This window comes from Anopheles cruzii, chromosome 2, assembly GCF_943734635.1.
Source record: "Anopheles cruzii chromosome 2, idAnoCruzAS_RS32_06, whole genome shotgun sequence".
Taxonomy (NCBI): domain Eukaryota; kingdom Metazoa; phylum Arthropoda; class Insecta; order Diptera; family Culicidae; genus Anopheles; species Anopheles cruzii.
Genome location: NC_069144.1, coordinates 26,495,722 through 26,505,559, shown reverse-complemented (window position 1 = coordinate 26,505,559; position 9,838 = coordinate 26,495,722).

Genomic DNA, 9,838 nt, shown 5'->3' with positions numbered 1-9,838 from the left:
ATAAAATGGCATACATTGGCATTTCAGAATTTGACTGATTTGTGGTGGAATTATTCGACAATTCAATCTCTAAATCGTAATGGAACACCCTGTGTGGTGGGATTGGAAGGGAATGATCCATCAAGAACTGGTGTCAGGTTTGTTCGAACAAATAAAATCTATAAACCTTTAGACTCGCATTGCTGACACATTATCACAGACTTTCCAATCCAATAAGAAGCCATTGATTGACCCAGTGCCCAGTAGAAGCCTCATACTCATCATGGTGATCGTTTTAAGCATCTTGCTTCAATGCATCATTATTGCTGTCTAAAAATGTTCCTCCTTGTTGCCTATTTCTGTCTACGATCCCTCCAAACACCAAGAGAAATGCCACGGAAGGCGAGAGTCTCTAATGAGGTGCCTTTACACAACACACCGAAACGAATTCGCATGTCCAATGCGCGTAATAGTGCGTCGGAGAGGTTATAGCTTGCCTAATTGGGGGGCCATCATCTCGATTAACCGTGGCGGAATATGGCCGACGTCTATGACGCGTCACGCGACTGCACTGGATAATGCACTGGATCGGACGAGAACGGGCGAAATTCATCCATCCAGAACCACCACTCGTCGCCCCGTGGTCGTGGCCGGCCATCGTCAAGCAGATCATAAATAATTATTTTTAATGCACAACCCATTATCCAACCCGAACCCAACCAGGGTCCGCGGCCATCAGCCGGCGTGGTGCGTCAAGAACGTGACCGAAGATCAGCCCGAGCGGCTGCCCCTTGGTAGTCTGGTGCTGCCCTCCTTCAAGACTGATTTATGGACAACAGCTCGTGCATCGTGCCGAGCCGAAGGAGTTCGTAGGTGGGGCGCCGATGCACACCGGGCGACGGGCGATCTTCCAGACCCGTGAGCTGACATTTAGAGCGTCTCGCGACGACCGCGACGACTAAAATCCCGCACCGAAACCCATTACGGGACCGATTGAAGGTGACAGTTTTCGGTTTCGGAGATATTTTCACCGAAAGGGCCCCCGCTGGGTGTGCATAGCTGCCCGCAGCAGGGTCACTACTTATAGTCCTAGGGCACGGGGGGATGGAACCCGGCGCACGAAAGGTGGTATTTTTACGCCGTCCCCAAAGTGCACCGAAGCGCGACCGGACGATCGCTTTGGCGCCTCGAGACATGTCTCGGCGTCTCGGGAAGTGAGACACTCGGGCGAGGTCGCTCCCCGGCCGTCGCTCCGCTGCCCACCATCCCTCCTCCCAGTATGCTCGACATTCAGTTGTTTTCTCACCCATTCTGGGCGGAAACACTTTTCACCGGGCCGATGGACCCTGGACCCTTGGACCTGCGTCCCACAAGTGAGTCCCGATGAGCATGAAAAAATGATAATTAACCATCTCGTCTGCCATCGAATCGGAGCAAACGCCGCGTAAGGGTTCAAATTTCCCGGGAATGTCGGACCCTTTCGCAGACCTCCGCCCAGCCGGCCAACCAACCGGCTTCCTGGTCCGGTGTCGCGATTAATTGCGAAGCCAGCACCCTGCAGGAATGGAATTGGAAACTATGCCCGCAGCGGTACTGGGCCAAGGTGAAAGCCATCGTTGAGCTTTTGGGGCGCGCAACGCCAGGCCGGCACTCTCGGCACATCTCGGAAACTCGGACAAACATGACTGAACCCTCACCAACGGAGCGACAGCGATTTCGGGACGTGCGAGGGACGAGCGCTCCACCTGATTGGGTGTGCACACCTCTCGGCATGGCGCGCGACCTGATTCGGACTGGAAATTGGGTCGGTTCTTCGGCAGCAGCGGGCAGCGGGGTGCAGAGCAGGGCCGGAGCCTTTTCGGGGTGCGATTGCATTAGCGCCCGGTCTATGAATTGCTCAAAGCGCATCGAAGCCCTTGGCGTGGCTTCTGGAATTTTCAGGGCAGAGCTCTAATGGCGGGCATTACGAAACAGCGACTGACGGGATGGGCGGGATGATTGACACATCACCTGGGGTCTTTAAACCGACCGCCCAACTGGGGTGGCTGGGACGAGTTTAAATTGATCGTAAAATTGACCACAATCAGCAGGAGCATTTCGGTTTATTTTGTTTGTGGCAGCCAACAAAAAAAAAATGACCTCAAAAACGTGACTAAAAACTGGTCGAAAATTTCGGGCAACAATCACATCGGATGAATCAGTTGGAATAATTTTACGGACCAAACCCATGGAGTGTCCAACAAAAACTAGACCATACACTCTGGGCCCGATAATGACAGTCCGATTTAGAACGCACCAACTGATTGGCGGCCGACATCCTCATCATCATTACGCCTGGGCCATCCATAATGTCCAGTGCGCAGGAAAATGTCCAAAATTATATGCGTATGTCATGCGTTTCGCGTACGTCGCGACACCTGGACGAAAAAATCGTCGCGCCACCATCACCCGCGGGACGAAATCCGATAGCCGTGGTGGTCGTCGTTCAGCGCGCGAGCGCGAAATTCTTTTGGTCGCAGATTTTGGGAAGGTTAACGAAAAAAACAAATTATTATAATAATAAAAGCAAACTCGCGGAGCCGGCGAAAATTTTGGGGACATCATGTGGCCGACCGGCCAGGAAGCAATGAATGAATTTTTTGTGACCAATGTAACATGAACGCACATCAACAAAGTTGATTTTCATCGATATGGGTGGGACCGAGGAGGATTTTTGGTCATTTTGTCTACACAGCCCAGCCAGCCACCGGTGTGCATGTTATGAAAACATGTGCGTGTGCTTTAGTAGGCATTAGTTGCTATCCACCTCGGCGGTCGCCTTTGGGTCGCCGAAAAGCTAGCCGGAAGACAGGGACCCGTCCGAGGTTCGGCGAGGCGCCACAAAAACACTGTCTGCTGGCTAGCGAAGCGATTTTTAATTAACTTCTAGCCGAAGCGAATCGGGAAGTACTGTCAATCGGTCCGGTTGTCCACGTCCCAGTTTCAGGTTCAGGTCACATGTCAGAAAAAAACTGGACGGGGAATCGTTTGCGCCTGCGCTATCGATTTAAGTTTACAAAAATAAACAACTTACCTTCGGTACACGGAAGTCATTTACACGCTAAAACATACTGTCTGCCCAGTAAAAGGGGGGGGCTTCAAAGTGGCCAACAGCTAGGATCTAGAACGGAAAAAAGATGGATGCGTAAGGTATTGGATGACTGCAACTGTGTCGACAAGTGAACCGCTGGGCGTTTGTTTCGTATAAACAAAGTGTAGGTTTTAAAATAAAAAAATAAACCAGTGCAACTCGACAAAACACCGAGTGTCCTCGTCTAGGTTCCCAACACCCGGGCTGAGCTGCACGTGAACCATCTGCATCTACCCGTTCCGGTCGTTTCGGAGCAGCTTTCTTCCGTCGCGAATTTCCCGGAACCGAAACCACCGAGGGCGCGATCCGTCCGCAAAAGAAAGACAGGACCACCACATGGCGACGGAGACAACTTTCCGCGATGGTCGTTATCGTAAATAAAGCAGTTTAGTGGGCCGTGATGACGTTTGTGCACACGCACAAACGCACAAACGTAGCAAAAAAAGGTCACCACCTTCGAAGAGTGCATTCGCCTCCTCGGGAGTCGGCGGATTGCTTTCATGTGTGTGGCCATAAAATCGTACCGAGAGAAATTAGACACTCCGGGGTGGTGATTCCGGGAGGACACCAGGCGGCCCCGACGACGACCGTCGACACCATCGTCGTCATCCATCTTCCGGAAATGGCACGGGGCACACGTTGCAATCTTCCGCCGCCGAAAACGAATCGCAGTTCGCGCGGGGCGTTCTGGGCGTTTTGTGTCGCTACGGCGGATTCGCTCCGATTTCACGCGCACATGATCCTTCGGCGCGTTTGAACCCGTGAGCGCGCGTACGCAATTCGACACTTCCGCGGGTGACACCTTCTCGCGCGGGTGGGTGGCCGACAGTTTTTTGGCCGGAACATCATCTTGTTGGCGGGGCGATACGATCGCGCGGCAAAACCCGGCACCGGCACAGGAAGGAGCATGAAATGCATCCTCGCATATGCACCGCCTGACGAGGGGTCTTTCGATGGTCTCCAGCCGCTGGCCGGGCGGAATGGTTGTTTTATGCACACACTCCGACCCCGAGAGGCTACGCTTGAGCTACCTTCTGAGGATTTATTTATACCGCAAACCCTCTCCACGACGCGCTGGGGCGCCGCCTCGGCGGAATATAATACAGCTAAGAAATGTTTAAGGACAAAACCATAATGCTCGTTCTGGCGGGAAGGTCTTCGCTGCAAGTGTTTTTGATCTTATTCGCGGACCGTTCTGAGGTTTACCTTCCCAGAACTAGCAACGCACGCTCTGGATCGACATGAATGCTGCTTGTTCAGGGTGATCCAATAAATGTTATCTTTTTCGTTTGGTCATAAAACAAAAATGACTTAATATTTTTCGATGGTTGAACATTTATGCGAAAGGTTCATTCATTTTTTTTAACAAACAATTTTGGTCCAATGTCGTCACGATTGGCTTGGCAGTAGCCCATTCGGTCGACCTATTTGGTGTACATTTTCGATTGTATGTGGTTCTGTCTCGGCAATAGCAATTTGAATTTGGGTCTTGACGTCGTCAATAGTTGCTGGTTTGTTCGCGTAACATTTGTCTTTCACCGATCCTCAAAGATAACCACCATTTCTGCTGGTTATTTGATGTCCGAAGATGCGGAGCAAAATATTGATTATGACTGACGCTGTATGACATGTAGCGCCGTCCTGTTGAAAACAGATGTCGTCTAAGTGTTCAGCTTTAATTTCGTCGAAAAACCAGCATCGGTAGCGTACGCTGTCAACGGTTACGGCGGCTCCTTTTCCATTTTCAAAGAAAATGTGCCGATGATGTCACCAGACCCAAAATCCGCACCAAAAAGAAACTCGTTTTGCGTGCATTGGCTTCTCTTACACGACGTGTGGGTTTTCCGAACCCCGAAACAGACAGTTTTTCCCGAAAGAAGGTCAAAGGTTTTCCGAACCTCAAACAGAAAGAAAAGAAATAAGTTTTTCATATTTACCAACCCTTTTCTGCAACCGAAACAATATTTTATACATAGTTGTGATGAATAAACCTTTCGAATAAATGTTCAATCATCGAAAAATATTAAGCGGTTTTTGTTTTACAACCAAATGAAAAAGAGAACACCTGCTGGATCACCCTGTACTTTTAATTTCCTTTAATAACTAAAAATTGTTTGACAGTTATTTTGATTCGCGTTCTTTGTCGGCCCCGTTACGGCAACATCTCGAGCTCATGATGCACCTGGCCAGGCACCGCCCAACAACTCCATTCGAGTGCCGACTCCCGTTTCCGTGTGATGAAAACGTGAAATTACATTCATCATCCACACCGTGGCCGTGATTAACGTGACGCCACAAAGCGGTAACCACAGTTGTCGGGTCCGGGGACCCCGTTTAGATTGTATTTCGCGCCCATTCTGGGCTGGGCTAGAGCTAGAGGCTCACGAAAACAACAGTTTGTCTTCATCAGGTTCACCCAGATCATCCTGATCGGTGCGCGCCGGCAATTCTGGCCCACCGAAGAACCCCGTTGTCAGCGCGCGCCGGTGATTGCATACCCGTTCGCTGCCGCGCTGCTCCAGTTCCATTAGCGTGCGCCCTCGTTGTTCTCCTTTGGCGCCGCGCGTTGGTTGCCATTTCGAGTTCTCTTCTCCCAGCCGCTCCACAAGTAGCTCCTCATTTTCTCGCCAAAATCCCCTTCGCGTCGGACGGCAATCTACATTAGCATTATACCAGTCAGGCAGCGGCTTGCCTGTTCTATAACTTGCCAGTGTCCAGATGAGAAGTGTTTCGAAGCACACCTCTCATAACTGTACCCTGCACCACGGATCGGAATCCGTGGCACACTCGGAACTCCGTTAGGTTTCGCGGTGGCGAAAAGCGGTAGAACCATATAAGAAACTATCGATACCGTAAAGTAGGTAACGCGCGTGTGTGTGTGTGTGACCTTATCACATGATCAAATGGCCGAGATGGCCGGAGTCTATCGCGAGGACGTTAATTAGGATTAGTGCAGCAACGTGGTGGTAAGTGGCGGTCCGCCTCCAAGAGTTCGTTGGCCACAACCTTGACACCTTCCTTCTTGAAGCGGTGCCCCACGCCGGCACGTACGCAGCCACATACAGCGCGCCCAGCCACTGTTGCCGCAGCCAAGTCGCGTGTCACGTCCCTGTCGTATCAGCAGCATCGATCGATTTCGCGCGCGTTCCGATAAATCACGCAGCGCCCCACGGCGAGAAGTTTGCCAACCCCAACCGACCGACCGATAACCTCAGTGACGATGACCCAGGCCTGGATGGTAGGAACGAAAGGCGAATGTGGTACGGGCGAGGTGAACGACGCAATCATGAGTGACTCCTCGGTGCGCGCGCGCGCGCATCTTCGCAGTCGATCCCACTCTGGGCGGGTCTTCGAACTGCTTATGAACGCCCCTGACTTAATTGTTATTAATAAACGTTACCAATCGGAACCGTGAAGCGCGAGCTGCCGTGAAGGAATTACGGAGTAGTTACGGGCGGCCGTACCGGGCTACTAATGGTGCGCGTCGTTGCCTCACTCGCCGAAGGCTGACGTGGTTGTTTCGTAAGCGCCAGATTTGGGAACTACTCGACAGATCCCGACAGAGTACTCTCAAACAGCAGGCCCAACTTGAAAAGAAGTGTCTTGGAGACGCTCGGGGCTTTCCGGGTACCGAGACACATACCCTTCATATGATGCCCCCAGAGTCAATGATTAGCCAGTTCGCTTCGCAAACTCCACCTAATTGCCAATCCCGAAACGGACCGTTGGTGGGCGTGCGGCTCATTAGCAGCTTGTTAGTGGCTTGTTTCGAATGTCACTTGGGGTCCAAGAAAATGACATTGGAAGCAACTCAATAGAGTACGTTGTGGCGTCCACCATAATTCGAAGTTAATTGCTCTCAACGGTTAATTACTCGGCGGAGGTGACTTTTCCCCGTAGTCCTACGGGGTGGTGGTCACCAGCAGAGCCAGCGAGGGTTTTGGTTCGATTAATAACTTTCGATTTTAAGAGACCGCTCGGCCCGTGACAGAAGAGGAATCAATCAATCAATCAATATTTGTGCAAAGTTGAAAGTGACCATGTACGACAACCCACGGTATGTCATTAATCATGATCGAGCTCGGTACTTGAGAAACACTAGAAACAAGGCACAATCAGTTGTTGGTAATGGGCCGAACGAACGCCGATTTAAATTAAAACATCATCTTTTTGGGCTACCAAACAGCAGAAAATCAACGAAGCTTCTCGAAAACACACGGAACTCATTCGGCATAGGCTAAATCGGTTAACGGGGGGGGAACCATTTTTAACACCATCTTGATACATAATTTTAAATGTTTCACGACAAACGTATCCTCTTTTTATATGCGTCGTTTCACATTCGCCGCTAATCGCTTCGCTGCTAAACAAACAATTCTCGACACCGCCACAGCTGTTCACTGTGTCACTAAAAATAGTATTTCCCCATTTGCCCAAATCCGATCAGCAGTCGGTCATCCGCATTTCACGCAACGACCCTGTTGCTGCTACGAAAGAGACCAGCACCACCTAGTGACATCGGACACCGCGCATGTAGGATCGGTTCCACGGCAAGATCGACCAGTGTCCGGGGCGCGCTTCCTACTGCCACGGTGAGACGGGCTGCTGATGGACGGAAAGACGATGACCGGACGACACGTTGTGTCCACGTGACGCGTTGGCACCGTTGGCCCCCAGCAGCTACCAAACATGACGTATTATTGATAGGCCGTTTTCTCGCAGGCCAGTGGCCCGATGATAGCCGCCCGACGGACCAATCTTCCACGACTTTATTCCTTTTTTAAATTTTTATATGACGTCACCAGGTGTGAGGGTTTTGGGATTGGCGTTATGAAGATTTCGGGATTTGTATATTTGTATATATTTCTTCGATTGATCGATCTTCGCTAGTCCCCCAGATAACTTCCTGGACAACTGCCAGCCGGATTTAGGTGGCAACGAAAGTAATACACCGGCATCCGACGGCCAGTGTGCCGTGTCGGTCGCTTCTTCCTGGTTCCGATCTGATCTTCTATTTCAAGCTGCCTACCCCCCCGGCTGCTTGGTGGACCGAGATTGAATGCTAGCCCAAGGATCAAGTTTCCCGGCGGGGAGATTTTGTACCAAGGCACTACTTTCCTTCCGACTCGGTTCCCCCCTTCTGCAACCACGCCGGGCCATGTCGGGAATGCCGTGACGATGAACTTCCGACTAACCAAAACAAAAACATTGCATCGGGGCCCGTGGCGTGGAATTTATTGCTGAGAACGTGAGTTTGCCGTAAAATTTGCAACCGTGAGAAACATTGACCGAGAAACGGATGGCCGCCAACCGCATCGTGTGCCATTTTTCTTGCGACCGATCGCAGCAGCAACAGCAGGCACAAGCACGGCAACAAACTAACCATCTCCGATGGCCGTCGGAGTCGAAGTTCTGGTTACAGACTCCGGGTCTGGCCGCCCGGTGATCCAACGAGATGTGGCGAAGACACCGAGCGAAGTGCTCTCTCGAGAGTGCTCTGTCGTCGGTGCCCATTTTGGACGGTCATTGTTGTTAACGGTAAACACATCGGATCGACGGTCGCCTCCAAGGCGGGGGACCAACAGACCAGCAGAACATTAGGCACTCGACACCACGACGACGGTGAACGCTCTGTTGCGCCGTAAAGTTCACGAGGGAGACGCCTCTAACGACGGTTTAGAATTTATTGCAGGGGAGCAGATGAGCCGAAGATTGCCGGTCGCACCGGAGCATGTTCTTCGCGCGGTGCTCTTTTGGAACTTATTAACCCGGTGGATGATGTGGCGTGGATCAGCGAGGTGGCGTCATTCCCGACTCCCGGGAGTGGCTTGCCATTCCACTAATTAGTGAAGCATTCTCGAAAGAATTTTGTGGGGGGCCAACCAGTCACCAAGGTCTTAGGAGGTCTTGGGATAGATATAGAAATTAAAGAACGTTTGGTACGGCCCGAAATGAGCGAAGAACGGTTCCATGCGTACACCTCTCCGGGTCCGATCTCGGGGCTGCTGCTGCTCTTCGGTTCCATCCGTTGTCAGGTTGTTTTTGGGCCCGGTAATTTGTAGTTTTCACCCCTCAACCGCCCAACACACGGGACATTTCGTTGCCGGGCTAGTTCCCCTAGATTTCGGTTCGGACCAAAACTATCGAGCTGCCGAGAAGATATTTGTCATGCCAACACGCCGCCTCCATTAGTCAGCCCCGCCCGGGGAGATCGAAGATTTCGGGTCCATCTGATAATGGGATTTGGCTGGCTGGCCAGCAATAGGCAACATTCTTCAACACCAGCACTTTTTACTGTGGCACTAATGCCGAGGGACCGAAGAAACGCCCAACGTAAAACGTCAAGTGAAAGGGAACGTCCGCTTATCCAGCCTGTGTTTTTTTGGGTGTTGAAGTGAACCACCCGAGAGGTCTGGGGCTTTTTGGGTACATTTCGGGGCCATAAAACAGACGAGACCCGTGCTGTGACAAACAGGGTGGATTTTGTCGCAGTGTTTTTGTGGAAGGTGAATCCAGTTAATCCTCGGCCAAAACCACGAAGACAACCACAGAAGGGAGCTCCCTACAAAATCGACAGCTTCTCGCCAGGATCAGACTTTCGTGACTTCCCTCGGTAGTAGCAGTGGAAACCATTTGTCACCCGTAGCGATAAATCTACGACTCTGCTTTCGATTGGTGCCACGAAGATGGGCGGGCGATGAGTTTGGTAGCGCGCGTTTGGGAACAAAC